Source organism: Dipodomys merriami, unplaced genomic scaffold (assembly GCF_024711535.1).
Source record: "Dipodomys merriami isolate MVZ:Mamm:240054 unplaced genomic scaffold, mDipMer1.0.p SCAF_7, whole genome shotgun sequence".
Lineage (NCBI taxonomy): Eukaryota > Metazoa > Chordata > Mammalia > Rodentia > Heteromyidae > Dipodomys > Dipodomys merriami.
The window spans coordinates 51,450,092-51,468,990 of NW_027206290.1; the positions used below are offsets into that span (position 1 = coordinate 51,450,092).

The 18,899-nt window shown below is 42.5% G+C and overlaps 1 pseudogene; it reads right to left on the reverse strand.

Moving 5' to 3' along the window:
* Window positions 1–313: 313 nt before the first annotated feature.
* LOC138817112 (large ribosomal subunit protein uL23-like) lies at window positions 314–16,988 on the reverse strand (annotated as a pseudogene).
* Window positions 16,989–18,899: the final 1,911 nt, after the last annotated feature.

An 18,899-nucleotide genomic window follows, 5' to 3' on the forward strand; every position in this document is an offset into this window, starting at 1 on the left:
ATTGTTTTGTTTTGCTTGTTGGTCCTAGGGCTTGAACTCAGGGCCTAGACACTGTCCCTGAGCCTCTTTATTGCTCAAAGATAGCACTCTACCACGTGAGCCACTGTTCTATTTCTGGTGGGATTTTTTGTAATTTATTGGAGATAAGAGTGTCATGGGCATTCCTACCTCAGCTGGCTTCAAACTGTGATCCTCAGATCTCAGCCTCCCGAGTAGCTAAGGTTACAGGTGGAGCCCCCAGCCCTCAGCTGCAGTCTTGTTCTCTTCTTTTTGGTGGAAAAAAGGTATTTATAATTAGCCAGCTGCATTCAGTTTAGATGATTCCAATTTTGTTGGCAACATCTAAAGCATCATAATCAGGAGCCAGTAGAACATATGCCTTCTTCTCTCCATCAGGTCTGATCAGGGTATCCATCTTAGCCACATCAATGTCATAGAGCTTCTTCACAGCCTATTTGATCTGATGCTTGTTGTCCTTGACATGCACAATGAACACAAGTGTGTTGTTGTCTTCTATCTTCTTCATGGTTGACTCAGTGCTCAGGGGGAACTTGATGATAGCATAGGGGTCAAGCTTGTTTCTCCTTGGAGCACTCCTGGGAGGGTATTTGGGCTATCTTTGGAGACACAGCGTCTTGGGCTATCGGAAGGTGGGCGAAGTGTGGCTCTTCTTCTTTTTGTGACTGTGGACACCTTTCAGCACTGCCTTCTTGGCCTTCAAAGCCTTTTCCTTGGCTTCGGCTTTAGGAGGGGCAGGAGCTCCCTTCTTCGCTTTTAGCGAAGTGCAGTCTTGTTCTTAAAGGAATCTTTCCAAGCAGTAGTTATCAGCAATGGGCTTAAAATACTCAATGAGGGGCTGGGAAGGTGGCTCAGTGGTAGAGCACTTGCCTTGCATGCATGAGGCCCTGGGTTCTATTCCTCAGCACTACATAAGCAGAAAGAAAAAAGCCAGAAGTGGCGCTGTGGTTCAAGTGGTAAAGTGCTAGCTTTGAGCTGAAGAGCTGAGAGACAGCGCCCAGGCCCAGAGTTCAGGCCCCACGACCAGATCCCCCCCCAAAAAAAAAAATACTCAGTGAACCATGTTGTAAACAGATGTGCTGCCATTCAGGCTTTGTTGTTCTACTCATAAAGTACAGAATCAATTAAACCTAATTCTTGAGGTTCCTAGAATTTTCAGAATGGCAGAGGAGTATTGGCTTCTACTTAAAGTCCCAGCTGTGCTAGCCCCTGACAAGAGCGTCAGCCTGTTCCTCAAAGCTCGGAAGCCTGGCCTTGACAGCTCTTCAGCGACGAGTGTTCTAGATGTCTTCATCTAATACAAAGCTGACTCATCACATTGAATAGCTGTTGCTCACTGTAGCCCCCTATCAGAGCTCTCAGCAAGATCTTCCACAGAACTTACTGCAGTTTCTATCACATGCTTCTTTAAGCTTCCTATTGATTCCTGTTGATCCAGCTTCACCTGTAGCCCCACCCCAAGCTCACTACCAGGCTGAGCTCCCAGGCTGGCTGATCCTTGCCTCCAGCACCCCCAGGATAGTTCTGGGTGCCCTTTAAAAACCTCCAGTGACAAAGTGCCACCTGTGAGGTCACTTGTCACAGGCCATTTTCAGGCACACGGGTGGAACTAAGAGAAGAAGCAAAAACAGTGGTTATACAAAGTACCCCTATGGCTTTCCACTCCCAGGGCCCTGTTTCAACCCAGGCCTGCACTCCCTGAGCTGAGGGCTTTGTCAAGCCCACAAAATACCCAGCTGGCCACATCCTCTCAGTCTGGGGAGAAAGATAAGAAAGCAGACTGGGAATGCTCACAGGGAACAATGAGCCAAGGAGCCAGACACAGGGCTTTCACTGTTAAATGCATGGTGGGCACTTCCACTAACTCAAACTGACATGGACAAATGTTAACCTTCATAGTTGGTTTTCTTCTTTTCAGTTTTTATTTTCCCTCGGTTCCTATTTTTAAGCTAGACCAAAGCATGTTTTTTTTTTCCAAAATATTCCCCTCCTGTTTCTGCTTAATTGCCCAAGGAAATATGATTCTGGAACAGAATGTTCTAACTCTGGCCTCTCTCTCTTGCCTTCTTGGCTACTAGCTGTGCAGTCACATTGCTGAGAAGACAACAAATTCTCATCATGACAGCAGGGCAGACACAGGGAGCTCCCATCCTCACGGGTCCACATGCCTCTGCTTGTTTCTCTCTGGCATTCCTTACTTGGCTCCACCCAGCTGCCAAGGAGCTGGGACTTGGTTTCTCAGTGGATGGGCATGAGCCAAATCACAGCTCAAAGATCTATTTTAAAGGAAGAAGAGTCAGCAGATGTGCCCAACTGTTATTCACAGTAAAAACAAAACAGCAAAGAAACAAAAAAAATACAACCATGAGTGTCTGTTTCCATATTCTTTTTTATATGTTTTTTATTGTAGAAATACTGTACAGAGGGGTTACAGTTACCTGAGCAAGGTAATGAGTACATTTCCTATCAAGCATTGTTACCTCCTCCTTTGTTTTTCCCCTACCATCCCTTCTCTCCCACCTCTACAACTACACTCTCCCATCCTCACCCCGCCCCCCAGCCTAAATTGTAAAGTTCGTTTTTCATCATAGTGTCTTGTACATCTCATTGTTACAATGGGTCAACCTGTATCCTTATTTAAACATTTCGTTTTTTCCCTTCCCCTCCCCAAATTAAAAAAGTGTATATACAAGATGCAGGGCACTTCCGTCAGAAAAAAATGACATTGCCTCTTTTGTTAGGAAATGGAAAGACTTGGGAAAAAAAATCATATTAAGTGAAGTAAGCCAGGCCCAAAGAAACATAGGTCCCATGGTTTCCCTTGTTTGCAGTGGCTATTACATGTCTAGGAAGCTATGTACATAAGAACCACATGAGATAATGTTAAGCAAAATGTACCCCAAGAGAGGGACACAAGAGGTTTTTTTCTTGGTTGCTAGTGTTTTTAATGTACTTAACAATGCACTATGTGATTCTTGTTTCTGTTGTGTGTTCTTCCCCCATGGTATAACCCCTGTTTTCACTGGATTTGGTGCCAGTGCTCTGTACATTGTGTATATATATTTGTACTTTGAGGAGGGGAAGGGATATTAGAGAACGCTTAAATGGGGATGCAGGTTGACCCACTGTGATGACAAGATGTACAGGACACTATATTGAAAATGAACTTTACAATGTCGGGGTCAGGCAGGAGGAGTTGAGGAGGTGGGGAAGGAAGTGATGGTGGGGGAAAACAAAGGAGGAGGTAACAATGCTCTCTATGAAATGTACTCATTACCCTACTCATGTAACTGTAACCCCTCTGTACAACATTTTTACAATAATCTTTTTAATGCAGGGCACTGACATCAAATACAGTGAAAACAGGGGCTATACCATGGAGTAGGAACATACAAAGAAACAAAAAAATCACATGGTACATTATAAATACATTAGAAACAATAGCAAGAAAGAAAAAACCACTTGTGTCCCTATCTTGGGGTTCATTTCACTTTACATCATCTTATCTGGTAATATGTACATAGCTTTTGACCTTTTCTGCTTATTCTAGACATATACTAGTTATTGCAAATAAGGGAAATCATGGGACCTATGATTCTTTGGGCCTGGATTACTTCATTTATACTTTTTTCCAAGTCTTTCCATTTCCTAACTATTGGGGCAGTATCATTCTTTCTGATGGAGGCCTAGATATACTTCACTGCCCAGGGAACTAAATAGAACTGGCCACAGAATTTCCAAAGGTTCCTAGGAAATTCTGAAATATCATCATCATCATCATCATCATCATCATCATTGTTATTAGCAGTAGCAGCACTTGAATTTGAACTCAGGGCCTTAGTCTCTCTCAGCTGGTAATCTACTACTTGAGCCACACTTCCAGCCTTGCTTTTTGTTCTGTTCATTTTGGAGATGGAGTCTCATGAACTTTTCTGCCCATGCTGGTTTCAAACCTCCATCTCAGCCTCCTGAGTAGGATTATAGGCATAAGCACTAATACCCAGCATATTAGGTTTATTTTGATTTAATATATTATTTGAGAACCAGTGATGCTTAGTCTTCTTTGAGTTATGTTTTATAAATTTTTTGTTTACATGAATTCCAAAACTTGTATGGGATTTCCAGAAGCCTAGAAATATTATCAGGTCTAAAACTATTATTTTAACATTTACTGTACTCTACAAAGAATCTGTATTCATCAGATCTTTAATCATGACTTAAAAGTCTTTCTCCCCACAGTCACATTGCTTTTTTTCTGGTGCCTTTCTGGAAGATTTTTGTATGCAACTATAATCCTAAAGTTTTGTGAAACTCTGACAAGTTTAGGATTCCAATAACTGTAGTCTGAGCAAAAACTCCAACCCTCTCATAAGAAACTAATAATTTTGTAAACTCACTAGTCAAGATCAAGCAGAACAAGATTTAATTACATGAAATGGAATGAATTAATGCAGAAAAACACAATTTTATGGGTTTGGGTTTTTTTTGGTTAACATGTTGCTGAGTCTTTTTATAGTTTGTTGTCTGAATTTAAGGGAACTTTTTCCCAGTTAAACTATCGAGTATATACCACTTTAGTAAAATAGACTTCTGTAAACCAAAAATTGGAACATTTAGTTGTTCCCGGGTATCCTTATTTTTATGACAATTTTTAAGTTCCACACAAAAAAAAACTGATCTTTTTTTCATATAATAGGATGTAATTGGAGGAAGTGGCGCTGTAGCTCAAGTGGTAGAGCGCTCGCCTTGAGCTGAAGAGCTGAGGGACAGCGCCCAGGCCCAGAGTTCAAGCCCCACGACAGACCAAAAAAAAAAAGGATGTAATTGGAAATGTTGGCTTGGTTTAATGTAATGATTCAGAATGACAACAAAATATCTGACTGGCTTCCTTACTGTGGCATTCTAGTCTTGACAGATTAAACAAGAGAACAGGATAAAGTTAAAGAAGTCTATGTGGTTGATTATTATGGCTATCCTAGAGTAAATAATCAGGAGACTATAGCTACTTTGCAGACAAACTGACCTGACTGTGATAATCTTTGGTAAAAATGGCAGTGGGGGGGGCAGGGGAGTTAGCAAGAGAAAAATTAAGTTTCAAAACAATACTATGTTACACCTCTTCTTTCATTGTGGACTTATTGGATGTTGGTGAATTTGTCTCATCCTGTTTAAAAAAAAACTCTAACATCAGATTGCAAATCTCCAATAAGAACAAACACTCCTTCATTTGTGAAGGTCTAGACCCTGAAAATGGACAACTCAGTGTAAATTTCAAGGGACAGTCTGATGTGTGGGCCCTAAAGTGAGATCACTAAAATTCCCATTGTCATAATTATAGACATCCCAGCTCCAAACCAGGATAAGAGGTTGCTGATGTCATGTGTGGGCAGCTTTCTCCAACTGAGCAAGACTCCATCAAAACAAGATTCTATTCTTGATTTACCTTGCTTATTTACCTTATTTACCTTCTTTTACTTAACAATATAATGATGCATTTAGAATTTCACATAAGTAGCTAACTTTAGTAGATAACTTGACAGATGCTGAATCAATCTGTCACGTCAAATCCAAGGTCCTAAGAGAGTCTTTGGCCAACCTGGTGGGTAATTTTAGTGATATCCTTAGTGCAACTGTGTTCAACATTGTACTGAGGGTCTCCTTTATAAAGCTACCACTCTCTGCTTCAACTGAATCATTTTCTAGGATCCTAGGTGATAGAATTTCTGCCTGCCAACTGAAAAGCCAAAGCATTTGCACAGTTGCTACTGATCTTGTTGCACATGGGTAAATAATACCAGATAATTGTAGTGGCTAGGTTGAAAAAAATTAACGAATAGATTCTTTAGTCAAGGCGGACTCTTCAGCTTTTTCTTTACTCAATTTTAGTTTGTTTAGCTTAAGGGGGATCTTGACTGTGTTAGTTACCTTTATATAGCTGTGATTCCAATATTTGAGGGCAACTAAAAGGGAGGAAGGGTTTATTTAGGTTCATGGTTTCAGAGTTGTCAGTCATCATCATAGACAGCACACAGCAGAGCAGAGCTGTTCACATTATGAAAGACAGGAAGCAGAGAACGTAAGTATTGGAAGAGACCAAGGCAACATACAGCCTCCAACCACATAGCTACAGTGACCTACTTCCTCCATGTAGGCCCTACTCCCTATGTTACATCATCTCCTAATATATACACCATCCTATGGTGAAAGCACTAAAGTCTCAACCCACTTATTAGTCTAGAGCCCTCATGGTCCAATCCACTACGGAAATGCCCTCTCATACCCTCACAAAGGTGTGTTTTACAAATTTCTGAAGCATTTCTCAATCCAACCATCTGACAATTAAGACCCACCATCCTCACACTGGCTGTGGAGCACATTACAAACTCTTGATATTGTCTTCCCAAGAGTTATAATCAAAGTATTCCTGGACACCCAGATTTAAGAAGGCATCCAAGGGATTCCAATGCAGCATTAAGGTACCATCTGTAAGCTGGCTTGTGGAGACCACTGGGCTGGTGGTCTCAAGAATATTTTTAAAGCCCTTCTGGCCTGTGATAGTTTTATTTATTCAGTGAATATATCCCAGCACAGGCCTTGTAGCAAGATGAACAAATTCTAAATTGTCTTGTGAGTATAGCTCACATCTTCAGTCACCTACACATCCAGCTATTCAGATCGTATCTTGCCTGCTCCCTGTCTCTCCTAATTTTGAGCTGATTTTGAAAACTGACAGAACTGTAACTAGAAGAGTCCAACATGGTTCCTCCCTGCTCTAGAACTTTGTAGGATTTTCACTCAATGAGAATCAGCAGGAAGTAAGAAGAGCCTGTTTCAAGGTAAGAAATCCAACTCTAAAATCTGCTAGTTTCCATTAGAAGACTGCGTGTATTCCATACTTGGTTATTTCTAGCCTAATGTGAGACTTCAGTGCCTGTGATGACCAGAAAGGAAGTAACAAAAACAGCTTGAGGAGTAAAAGTGTGGGGCATTTTTGTGTATTTGTTAAAAATCCAAGTTCCCAGGCCCCACTGCCAGAGGTTGAGAGTCCATCCGATAAGGCTTTCGAGTCCATGTATGTTTTTAACCTCCTCAAATAATTTTTGAAAATTGTATGTATATATATATATATATATATATTTAATTTTTATCTTTTTATTTTTTGCTATTCCTGGGCTTTGAACTCTGGGCCTGGTGCTGTCCTTAAGCTCCTTTTGCTCAAGGCTAGCATCCTACCACTTGAGCTAGAAACCATTTCTGGTTTCTTCTGTGATTAAATAGAGATTGGCTTTGAACCACAATCTTCAGATCGCAGCCTCCTGAATAGCTAGGATTATAGGCATGAACCACAGCACCCAGCTAACATTATATTTTTTTTATTTTTAAGTAGTTGTACAAAGGAGTTACCATTTTGGCAAATCAGCTTATAAGCACAATGTGTCTTGATTAATATCACTCCTTTCATCATTTTCTCCATCCTTTCCAACCAAATCCCTCCCTTCAAATTTTATTAATTTCATAGAACATATGTTGACTATATTTTCCCCTTCTTCTCTTTATTTGACCTCTCTCCCAACACCTTTCAAGTACCAATTCCCTGGTATTCATTTTGTTGGACTATGATTTAGTTTTGCTAAGGAATTGCATGGTTTAAATTCTCCCCATACTTGCTTAATACATTTGTGTATACTATTATACAATCTGTATGTGTTTAAGTCAATAATGGCATCCACATATGAGAGAAAACATGAATCCTTTGTCAAGCTGAGCCTGCCTTACTTCACTTAACATGTTTCTTTTTCCAGGTCCATCCATTTCTTTGCAGATGATATAATATGATTCTTCCTAATGGAAGAGTAGAATTCTCTCTCTGTGTGTCTCTGTGTGTGTGTGTGTGTGTGTGTCACATTTGCTTGATGTATTTGTCCATTGAGGGGTGTCTAGGCTATTTCTACCCTTTGGCTATGGTGAAGGGTGCAGCAACAAACATGGTTATACAAATGGATTTACTGTACCCTGATTCCAAGTGATTTTTTTTGCCAGTGCTGGGGCTTGAATACAAGCCTAGGTGCTGTCCCTGAGTTTCTTTTGTTCAAGGCTAGCATGCTACCACTTGAGCCATAGCACCAGTTTAGTGTAGAGTCTTACTAACTTTCTTGTCTGGGTTGGCTTTGAACCGCGATCCCCAGATCTCAGTCTCCTGAGTAGCTAGAATTACAGGCATGAGCCACTGGCACCTGGCACCCAAATGATTTTGATGGATGTCATGGCAAGAAAAAAATTAAATCACTGAGTAGTCACTGAGAGGGATTATTGTGACCTTGAGTTGAAGGGTTTGTGTGAGTGTCCTGGGATTCAAAGGTCTCCCTGGTGTGTTAGGAGGTTTGGACAAAATAGTTATTTGGTAACTTCCACCAGGATGCAAACAGAGATTGAGACCAAGACTCTAATCAAACAGGCCAGAATCTACTGACTCAGGCTGAATTCAAGACACTGAGTTTTCACCAGGGAGTCCTTGTGTTGCTGTGGGTTTTTTTTTTTAAATTCAGTGTTTCCTGTTTTGTTTTAAAGTACCATGGTGAGTAAACATTGTGGTGAATTTACTTCTGCCAATGTGATCTTCCAAGGCCTACCAGACCAGACAACATGCGAGCTCTGAAGGAAAGTATCTGAAACAGAAGAAAGCTCAGAGAGAAGGTGAGAGCAGCAGAGCCCTGGAGGCAAAGTCCACAAGCTTACAATTGACTATGAAGTCTCCAGCCTTAAACTCTTGAAGCACAAGGTAGTGACTTTCACACAATTAGCTTAGATCATTTACTCAGAATATCTGAAGTCAAGTGCCACAAATGACTCCCATGAGACTCATTGGGTTTTCTCCATGAAAACTTTCTAACTTCCTTTCCTTCCACCTGTCCCTCCTCTGGAAGCCCAAGATGGGACATCCTCTAAGGTAGAAGGTGTTCTCTTTCATCCTATCTATTCTCCTATCTGTTCTCCTACACTGTTCCTCCACTCACATGGTCCTCTTGAGTCAGACAGTTTCTCTCTGAATTCAAGAGGATGCAAAAGGCTGAGAACCACTATTTTATATTTTTTGCCAAAATAATGTCTCTACAAGGTTCAGAATTGCTTAAAATGAGAAGCAGCAAAGTCCTAGGTCAATCCTGTGTCCAATCCCAATGGGCACATAACCATGTTGCATTTTTCGTATCTTTTCCCATAACTCAGCTATACCATAGGTCTACCTCACTCCAAATATGTTTTCTAATTTTAGATCATATATACCACACATGAATAATAAACATAGTAGTTGACTAGTCCAGGCACAAACCTACCTCTGGTATTTGCTATTTTAATATTTCTCTTAACTGGAGCCTGTACACAGCATTGGAGAGATATATTCCAAATCTAATTCTTTTTGACTGAATTCACATCAACTGTGGTGAAACTTAGGTAAAACCTTAACTAGTGAAGGACAACTAATACGCCTGGGAAAGTAAAAAATGGAAAAAATAGTGTATTGTTCCCAAAAAGGATGTGTGAACCCCACCGTGGTTATACTGTCTGACATTTCCAAAATTAGTGCTGATGTTGGACATTTGAGGTGGCTTTCTAAATAACACTCAGAGGAAGTGGAAATTTGGCTGAGTTGGTGGAAACTGCTTCAAGAGATCCCAAAAGAACTCTGAATGGAATCATTTCTAGAAGAAAGCAGCTGTTGTCCAAGACTGGACAACCATTAAGGAAGGCAAAAAGACCACATTTGTCAAATTGGCCAAGTCTAAAGAAAATGTTTGGGAAGGAGGAGCAGTAAGTGTTGCCCAAAACTGCCCAAATGAAAAGGATTGAGAACACTGCACAGTGTCCCAAGTGGTCCAAGGCAGGAAAATCCCAAGGGCCCTCGAACAGAAAGGGCTCAGGACAACAGAGCTTCATTGTGGAATGAAACAGAGTAGTTGGAAAGGAATGTTTTGAGCCTTTCTCTTACTGCCTATGTCTGATTTTACTCTGAAATAAAGCTTGCTCCCTGTAAAGAAAGAAGAGTTGCAGGGATTGTTCTGACATTGGAGTGGGTACAAGGGATGGTGGGAATTCTATTAGCCCATGGTAGCAGGGTACCATGAAAGGTCATACAGCAGTTAAACTTGGCACACAATTATTTCACAGGAGAGGAGAAAGAAGCTTCGGAAGGCTGAGATGTGCCAGTGTTTCACAGCTATGAGGACAGTAACATAATGACTTGAATATAAATGTCTCAGAGTTACTCCTACTTCTCTCCTCTCTCTTCTTTCCACATCTCTCCTCTCTTCTGTCTCCTCATTCTTCTCCATTTCTTCCTCCCCTTCCTCTACCTCATCCTCTTCTTGGGTTGAGGATAGAACCAGAGCCTTGTGCATGCTAGCTAAAGTAGGCTGCTGTCCACTGAGTGACTAGCCACCCAAACACCAAATTTGAAGCCCAGAAGCCAGGCATCAGTGGCTCATGCCTGCCATCCTAACTACTCGGGAAGCTGAGATAGGAGGATCGAAGTTCAAAGCTGGCCCTGGTAGGAAAATCCATGAAACTCTTATCTCCAATAAACTACCCCCCTCCATAAAGGCCATAAAGGGAGTTCTTGCTCAAGTGGTAAAGTGCTAACCTTGAGCAAAAAAGCTTAGGCCTTGAGTTCAAGCCCAAGACCAGCACAATTTTTTTTTCTTTGAAGCTCAAAAAAGTTAATTTGATTGTTAGAACCATTACAGTTTGAATTATAAATATCCTCCAAAGGTCACATGTTAAAGTTTTGGTCACCAACCTGTGGTGCTATTAAGAGGTGGTAGAACCATTAAGAGGTAGGGCCTAATAGAAGTTAAGTCAAATCATTGGGGACCTGCTCTTGAAGGGAATAATGGGACCCTGCTCTTTCTCACTCTTTTTGCTTCCTAGCCACTGTGAACTTTGCTCCACCATGCACTCCTCACGGTGACATTCTGCCTCACCACAGGTGAGTAATAGTGCCAAGTGACCATTGACTGTACCCTGGAGAACCACAGTAAACCAGTTTTCTCCTTTCACGTCATTTATCTCAAGTATTTGAGCTGTAACAGAAAGCTGTCTAAGAGAATCTTTTGAAGACAACCATCATATTTAGTTATCCAGAATGTGTCGTCTTGAACTCTGGTTTCAATCTGAATCTTAGCGCAAAGCTAAACTCAAAGTCAAATGACAATAGGCAATTCCATTTCTGTGCTTGCATCTACAGCATCCCAGGGGACCTGGTAAGTGGTGATGCAGCCATAGAAACCCTTGATCCTCTACACATATCCCCCTACACATACACACACACACATAACCTCCACAGATCCCTGTTCTGAAAGTCCAGTATGTGAAGCATTGCTTAGCTGATTTGTGCCTGCCAGATGAGAGGACTGTCATAAACAAACATGGCTCACAAGGAGTAATTTCTCAATAATCAATAGTCATATCCCTTATAAGCCCGCCAGGTGCCATTTATGGAATGCCTGGTTCTGCTGGACATTCTTCCAATGCCATACTCCATCACATTCATTTTCATAACTGAACCTCTCAAGGGAAATACTGCAGGAACTAAAATTTTGTCTGTCAAAGTGGTTGCTTCCTGTAGATCAACCTTGTGAAATTAATTTTTTCTGAAATGCTCTTACTTTGGCCAGGTGGTTTGTCCCTGGTAGATTACATTATGGTTACACCCTGTTCCTGTTAATTAAGACATCTGTTTTTGTTAACTAAGCCATATCCTGTTAAAAAAAAAAAAAAACATTTTTAACTCTCTTCTAGCTATCCACTTGGGCAAGTTCTTGTTTTGTTTTGTTTTTTGGGGGTCTGGTCGTGGGCCTAAACTCTGGGCCTGGGTGCTGTCCCTCAGCTCTTCAGCTCAAGGCTAGCGCTCTACCACTTGAGCCACAGCACCACTTCCAGCTTTTTTTCTTTTTGCTTATGTGGTGCTGAGGAATCCAACCCAGGGCCTCATGCATGCAAGGCAAGCGCTCTACCACTGAGCCACCTTCCCAGCCCCCCAGTTGGGCAAGTTCTAAGTGAACCTAAGTTCTGACCAATCAAAATGAGCAGCAGTACTTCATTAGAGTTAAAACCTGGGCAGATCTCCTGCCCAGCGCTCTTGCATACTTGGATTCTTGTCAGTAGCAAACACTTGTGTGGAAGTAATGTTTGCCTTGCCTGAGCTCCTTTCAAGCTGACATTTTCATTTTTATACAACATCCCAAGATCCGAAGACATTTCCAACAATAGCAAATAATTCTCAATTTTATGATTGAGGAAATGAAGCTCACAGAAAATAAAAATAAGCCCTGGGTAACAGAATTAGCAAGAGGTGCAAATGAGACCTGAACTCCAGCATGCTCATCTCCAAAGATCTCTTCAATCCGGCTTTTTGCCTGCTTCACTGAGACAAGGCTTGTCTCAAAAAAAGAAATTCCAGTGTCCCAGGAAGATAAACTCCTTGGAAAGTTTTTGGTTTGTTTTTTTTTTAATCCTAAAAAAGGTTTTCAAGAATAAATCTCATGGCTACAGTCTGGGTATTGTGTGTCCCACCAAGACTCAAGTTGAAGCTTGATCTTTAACCTGATGATGTTAAAAAAAAAAAAAAGTGGTGGGATTAGGTGATAAGTAAAGATGGAGGCTTCACCCTCTGAAGGATTGAACGTACTTCCAGCATGAGGTAGTTCCTACTGCCATTTATTTATTTACTTATGGCAGTACTGAGGATTGAACTCAGGGCCTCATGCCTCCTACTCAGGAGCTTTACCACTTGAGCCACTCGCACAGTCCCTTTGCCTTTAGTTTGTTTTCACATATGATCATGTACTAACTTTGCCTGAGCCAGGCTTAGACCATGACCCTCTTATTTCCATCTAATGGGTATCTGGGATTACAGACATTTGTCACCATTAGGAGTAAACAGTCTGTTTTTTGTATCGGTCTAGTAAATAAAAATCATTAGCATAATGACCCAAATAAAGCTAAATTAGAGATTACCCCACATGCTGGCAAGGAAATGTTAATAGGTTTGCACATAAAAGCCAGACTGGGTTGCCCATTACACCCAATTTGAAGAGGAAAGAGTAGAATCATCTCAGTAGGGAATGATTTAATTGGCTAGTACATGTTCTCATAAATGGAGTAAAACAGGGATAAATAAGGAACAAGATCTAAAAATGCCAACACTGACTCTCATGATTACAATAGGAGTGAAAATATCAATAGCAGCATGGTAATTAGTGCAAAATGTTAAAAATATAGAACCTAACACTCCACAGACTGTCTTTTATCTGAAATACTGGAGAGCAAAAGTGTTTTGGATTTGGGATTTCTGGGGATTTTGGAATATTTACTTATACATAATGAGATATCTTGGGGATCCAAGTCCAAATATGAAATTCATCTGTTTCCTATATACCGGTATACACACATCCTGAAAGCAACTTTAAGTAATCCTTTTTGTGCACCTGTGCTTTGCGTGTGAGGCATCAGCACTCGAGCTCAGAAGTGGAATTTTCCACTTCAGTGCTCACAGCTTCAGATTTTGAAATGTTACAGGTTTCAGATTTTTGATTAAGGATGCTCAACCTATTGGTGGTGGTGAAGGCTGGGAGATCTCAGAGATCTGGCAGATTGAGCCTTCAATCCAGGGCTTTCTGGCTCTTGTTGCCATTAGAAGAAAGAATCCAGAAACAGGCAAAGTAAGGAATTCAAAGGAGGTTTTATTACAGGGCAAAGGCATACTCTTAAGAGGGTGTGCAGGCTTCTCAAGGGTGGCTTAATCACTGTGCGTGTGGATAGCAGCTCCTGGGCAAGCCTTAGTAGAGAAGAGGATTATCCAAGACTTAAGATGCAGCAAGACTGAGGGAAATTCCAGGAATGGACTGGATTTTCCAGACATCTATCTAAGCTGGCTCTCCAAGCAGAACCACTGTCAATATCACTCATTAATCCCATAAATGAGTTAATCCACTTATGATGGAAAAACCTTATTGAAGATTTTCCCAGAATACTATTTACTTCCCTTTTCTGTCTTTTTAAAGATTTTCAAATGGGCCATGATTTCAAACACATAGGTGGTAGCAGACAATTTTGCAAGGTTAATTATATGAGATGTTTATTATAATGAAGGAAAAGACAGTTAACAATTGTCTGATTTGGCTGTCTTGGTCCCAGTGAATTTTTTCTTGTGACTTTTGTTTCAGTGTCCCATGATAGCCATCTGTTATCTAACTCTGAGGTTGTTTCAACCCCAGACACTCTGCAGACTGCCTCTATTTTCCCTATGCGTGTCGAGCCTATCTTAAATTTGTCTGTCTTTTGGCTCACTGTCTCCATGTGCAAAGAATGAGTCCATGCTTGTGGAAAACCTAGGACAGCTTCTGGCAGAAGTGATGCTTACTAGAAGTAGGAAACATTCTTTTTCTCCTCGGGGCCATTTTGTGTATTTATAAAATCATTTGCAGGTCAAACAGGTAAATAGAAGGAGCTAGGTGCTGGTGTCTCACACTTGTAATCCTACCTACTCAGAAGGTTGAGATATGAAAAGTGGTGTTCAGGGCTGAAAAGGTGGCTCAGTGTTAGAGCACTTGCCTTGCATGCATGAGGCCCTGGGTTCGATTCCTTAGCACCACATAAGCAAAAAGAAAAAAAAGCCAGAAGTGGTGCTGTGGCTCAAGTGGTAGAGTGCTAGCCTTGAACTGAAGAGCTGAGGGACAGCGCCCAGGCCCAGAGTTCAGGCTCCATGACCGGACCCCCCCAAAAAAAAAAAGAAAGAAAGAAAAGAAAAGTGGTGTTCAATGCCAGCCCAGATAGACAAATCCAGCAAAAAGCTGGAAATGGAAGTGTGGTTCAAGTGATAAGCACCAGTCTTGAGCAAAAACTATAAGTGAGAGTATGTGGCTCTGAGTTCAAGGCCCAGTACTGGCCTTGAACTCAGAAAAAGTAAAAGGACATATAAAAGACTTTGGGACCTTGAAGATTACAGGTAGGTTTACATAGTTGCTAAAGGCATACTTCACAGGGACAAGGCCTAAGTCTTGTCCAGTAGATGTGTTATTATAACTTGTGTGAGGGCTGGGAAGGTGGCTTAGTGGCAAAGTGCTTGCCTTGAATGCATGAGGCCCTGGGTTCGATTCCTCAGCACCACATAAGCAGAAAATCCAGAAGTGGCGCTGTGGCTCAAGTGGTAGAGCACTCACCTTGAGGTGAAAAGCTGAGGGACAGCACCCAGGCCTAGTGGTCAAGCCCTAAGACTGACAAAAAAACAAAAAGCAAAAACAAAACAAAAAACTTATGTTAGTCCCTTTGCTGTTAGAGTGGGAGGTTTTTAGCCTAGCCTCTACACAGCAACTTCAAAGACTAAACTGTGACCTTCTGACCACAAGGGGGCACCAGTAACTTCTAAATAGACACGTTGTGACCTTCTGACCACAAGGGGGCACCAGTAACTTCTAAATAGACACGTCAGCCAATTGGGAAAACTTGTCCTCCCTGTCTTTTTCATAATCTCTAATTACAAATGGCTACCCCTCTGTTCAGCCTCTGTGGAGGAATGCATTTACATCACCAGCCAGGATGCCGGGAGCAGCAAGGGCAGCACATCCCTAGGCTAAGAAATTGGAATCAGGAAAATGAGCCTACTCACAGCACTGTTGCTGCTGGAATTCCTCAACTCCAGATACTCCAATCCTCTAGAGCCCAGTGATGTTTTCCCAGTGTGTGGTGGTGAGAAGGCTGAGGCCACAATGGAGCCCAGACACTCTGAGGATATCATGCTAGGTGAGAAGACTCTCCTCCCCTGCTCCATCCTGTAGGTCTAGAATAAACACAGAGTAACTGAGCAGCAGTAATTTCTCCTCACTCACTTTTCCCATATCCCTTCCTGACTCATTATCCCCATCTACTGGCAGGTTCAGAGATCACCCTTCCACTACCATCTCTTTTTGCCTATGTTTTTCAAGTGTCTGATTCAGGAGCAACCAAGTCAATCAACTCTGCCCAACAAAGGCACAAGGGAGGAAGTGGCTCCTGGTAATCTGTCTACATGACCCATCTCCTAATACCAGCATATCAGTGATGAGTTTCTGACACATGAATTTCAGGAGAACATTCCATGCATGGTTCAGAATGAGGGGTCACAGAATATGTCCAGCGGTAGCCTGTGGGATAGATAGGATTTTCCTACAGGAACATCTTATGGCCATATTCAGCATTCATGCCCATAATTCCTTCACCCATTGCTATGCAGACTCAGGAAAGAGAAGAAAGGGTCAAGTATCCACCTCTAGGAGCAGAAAGACATGGGCAGGGTGAGGAGAAGAGGCCTTCCTGAAGGTCCAGGGTCATCCTTAATACTAGACTTGTCCACAAACAAAGCCCAGATACCCAGCCTTTAGCACACTCAGTTCTGAACCCTGAGGACACAGTAGGAACCAAGATGAGTGTTTGACTTCAGGGAAACCCTTTTCTAGGGTCTGACAACAATCAGTCTGGATCCTAGTAGGATCCAGACCCTTGGAGGCCTGTCTTGTGGGCTCCAGCCCCCTGGGACCAAGAGAGGAGGCCTGTTCACTTAGGAAACAGCGATGAAACAACCTGAGGTCTGACCCTTGAGAAGCCTTCTTCGGCAAACCGTGTTGGAATAAGTGCTGGAATGGAATGAGTGGAGCTGGTCATTGGAAGACACTTGTTGAAATTACTTCGGTAAAGAGTACCTTCTGTGGACAGAATCATGGTTAGGGAAAGAGCAAGGAAAGGGGCAGACTGAATTGTGTGGGGCCAGGTATCTTAAAGAACTATGTTCCTTTCTGATACAGGGTACAAAAAGCAATCAGATGGAAAATGAGAGAGGGAGAGAGGGGAGGATGGGGACAGTGAGGATTCATCATACCCAGCAGCTTTAGTAGGCTCAGCGTTCCGTCGTTCTGTGCATCCCCCAAGTACATCAATGTCATCGGACACTTCCACAGACCACCTAGCCCTTCAGAGGAATTCCTGCTGAATGTCCTCAGGAATGCAGTCACTTTCTTCTACGGCTACCCTTCAGCAATTAGTTGAGAGAAAATATTGTTTTTCTCCTTTGGCACCAGGGACCCCCAGATAAGAGCCAAAGGACCTAGCTTTGCACAGAACTGAAGCCGCTGTGAGAGCCTGTGTAGCATCATGTGAGGTACTGCTGCCGAGGCTCTCAGGAAGGGTGGTCCTAACTCTGGCAACTGCAGGGCCAATATGAAGCCTGGGCAGGAAGAATGGAAAGACATGGAAGGAATGAAGTAGACAGGAATGGGGAAAAATGGAAGGAAGTTGCAGAGTGCACGCTGTATGGGAGTAGATGCTAGCCCTGGGTCCACATGTAATCACACCAGGACATCATATTCTTCCACTTCCTCATGATGTTAAGATTGAGCTACCATCTTGGGAATACTTCACATAGGACTGAGCACAAACAGGGAAGATCATCCTTGAGAGGACTTTGCAGACTCATATCTTTTTTTCTTATTTTGAGACTCGCCTTTTGCTTTTAGAAACTATTCAGCTGGGGCTGGGAAGTTGGCTCAGTGATAGAGTGCTTGCCTCGCATGCATGAGGCCCTAAGTTCGATTCCTCAGCACCACATAACCAGAAAAAAGCTGGAAGTGGTGCTGTGGCTCAAGAGATAGGGAGCTAGCCTTGAGCTGAAGAGCTGAGGGACAGCGCCAGACCCAGAGTTCAGCCCCCACAACTGACAAAAACAAAAAACAACTATTCAGCTAAGGGAAAAGAATGACATGATGACAAAGCCAACATTTTTGTCAATCATGTCATCTTAGGAGTAAGATCTCAGTAGGGGAGGGCGAAATAGCAGGAAATCGGAACTGTGCCTCACACTAGCTCCACCTGCCCCTCTGGGATGGAGGCTAATGAGCTCTAACAGAGAAAGAGCCAACCTTCAAGGTTTTCAGGTGTTGCTGTGTCCACTCATTCCAGTTACCTTCATGGTCACATACCAACATTGACAACTCAGGGTCACTAAAAACTCAAATTTGTTGTTGTCATAAGTTGTGGGGCTGGAACTTATGGCCTGGACACAGTCCCTGAGCTCTTTTGCTCAAGGCTAGCACTCTACCACTTTGAGCCCCAGGGTCATGTCCAATTTTCTGGTGGTTAATGGAGATAAAAAATTTCATAGACTTTCCTGCCTGTGCTGGTTTTGAACTGAGATCCTCAGATCTCAGCTTCCTGAACAGCTAGGGTTACACATGTGAGCCACCAGTACCCAGCTCAAAATGTTTTTGAGTAAATAGAACTGTCTTGATCCCAATTCCTTGTGCTTACTGACTTAACGGGGCCCTAGGATCAGGTAATTTGGAAGAGTTGAGTCTAAATCAAAGTTCTGTGCATTCTAATCCAGCTTTGGAATGTGGACAGTAAGATCCGGTGGGTCCCAAGTCAGAACCCATACGGTTATAAGCAAGATGGAAATGACCAGTCCGGGATGAATGAACACCTCAGGTCCCTTCAGATGTTCACCCACACTGTCAGGACTCAGCACAGACAGCTCTTCTCTGTGAGAGCTCATAAAACCAGGCAAGGGTGGCCAGCTCCATCCTGCTAAGAGCTATGGAGAACCTATGCCTAGCAGCACAGGCTGTACCTCCATAATCCTTTGGTTTGAGGGGCAGAGATGAGCAGGAAATGGATAGTCTACAATTATTGCAGGGAACATAGTAAGCCCTATCCTGAACTGGGGAAAAGAATATGACAAGACCTGCTGTGACCATATCCCCAGAACTCTGAGCACACAGAGGGCAGAAGGCAGCTAGGGCAAGACAGGCTACAGACAAGAACCACTTCACCTGCACGCCCCAGAGCACAGCTGATTGGCT